Here is a 1981-nt window from a genome sequence, read left to right on the forward strand (position 1 = left end):
AATTGGCTGCAGAGAGAAAACAAATAAGGGCAGAGAGCCGGGGAGACGTATAGAGCCTGGGGGCAAAACACATAAACACAAAAGATGAAGCAAAAATAGATGTGTTCTGTTCTGATGCTCTGGGAGCGGTTGAGAGAGTGCTGAGAGGCTCTTTACCCCTGGTCTCCATAACAAGCCCTGAGTGTTGCATGCAGGGGCAAACCGCAACCACACCGAGCTGGCTAACCTGCTACCTCGTGTTGGTCTGCATGGTGGGCGTGTTTGTGCTTGGATGTGTGTGTTTGTGCGCGTGCTATACCACCCCATGCCATACCACATGTTTCATAATTACTCTGTCGAGTCTGCACCCACTCTAAACCACTGAGAGGGAGAGAGACTCCTGTGTACAAAGAAACATAGGAACAGACATTATGTACCGTATGCAAGAATGTTCATTACAGACTAAATGTTTACGACATAACCTCGTAAACACAGACATTATGAATTGATGGTTTCGAAAACTATTTGAAATTGTCTGCGTATTACCTATCTAATGGATTGTGAAATAGGCAAGCAGTTAATGTGCACACACATGAACACACACACTCACCCGCTCACACACACACACACACACATACTTTCTCATGCATTTTACAGCCTACAGCTAAACAATTGCAAAGTGGAGGTGACATTTTTACAAGTAACTCCACCAACCAACCATGCTAATTTCAGCTAATTCATGCACGCTGCAGTTGTGGAACTTTATTGTCCTGAAAGCAGTGGGGAAAAAAGTGATTTTACTCCTGAGTCATTCTGACAGCTTCTGGAGCACTGCTCAACAGTTCGCTCCCGCCCTGTAGTCTCTTCGGAAGTGAGTGTGACTGCACGCGTGTGTGTGACTGTGTCAATGCACGTGTCCACTCGTGTGTGTGTGTGTGTGTGCGTGTGTACGTGCATGTGTCTGTGTGAGCATGAGAGGGACCCTCCACCATGTCTGACCACAGTAAAAGGAAGCCAGCCTGTAAGCTTTCACAGTGACATCCTTTTACATATCCTCATGTGCCCACAGCAAGGGTGCAGTTACACAGCTGCCCTGTAAACATGCAACCCCAGGTCTCTTCCTATCTCTGCCGGCCTGTCTTGGACCATTAAACACCGCCTTTAACCAGCCCGATCCGCACCTGCTAACTTCCCTCACCAATAACACAAAGCTAACTCCAAATAGAAAGACTTTGCGCTTGGCTGAACAGGATAAATGAAGATGAGACTACTCTAAGTTGCCTCCTTTTAGACAACCTATTGAAGGTCTTTATTTAAACTCTCATCCTGTATCTTCTATTCAAACTCTTATTTTCTCTTCCTGCCCCCCCCCCCCCTTTCTGATCTATTCTCCTCTATATTTGTATCATTGCCTACTCCCAACCTGGTCTTTTGAAGAGATTGAGGGAAGTGAAGCGGTCCTCACCACATTAGGCTGACATTAACCAGAATGTTATTGTTCCATCTCCTCCAACTCAGACCATGCTGAAATGAACCGGTATGCAACTGCAGAGGGACTCTGTCTCCATTATCTTTGTCAACGCATTGAGGGAGTCAGGACTGAGGGACTGTCTGTCAAGCAAAGAGGTGGTCTTTTAGCTGAGAGTGACATCTGTACTCCTCTCCCTTAGGTTTAAAAGGCCCGTCTGTAATTTCTGGGGCTCTCCGCTCTTAAAGAGAGGCCAGAGACTTAGCAAACACAAAGTATCACGTTCAAGCTATCCAAACAGGGCTTTGAGATACCATACGGTTTTTAAGGGGGTGCAAAAAGGTCTCAGAGCTTGAAGGTGTTCTCAAAGCTGGAAAGTCAGGGTCTCCAGTCTCCCTGTGCTGTGGTGCCAGTCTCCCTTTATTATCTTACAACTACATTTCAGCAGAGTGCGAATTATACAATGACAATGGGGGGGGGGGGTCAACTTCTTCTCCGGGGCGTAAAGTAATATTTACGATTACAGGTAAGAAC

This window comes from Osmerus eperlanus, chromosome 12 (assembly GCF_963692335.1).
Source record: "Osmerus eperlanus chromosome 12, fOsmEpe2.1, whole genome shotgun sequence".
NCBI lineage: Eukaryota > Metazoa > Chordata > Actinopteri > Osmeriformes > Osmeridae > Osmerus > Osmerus eperlanus.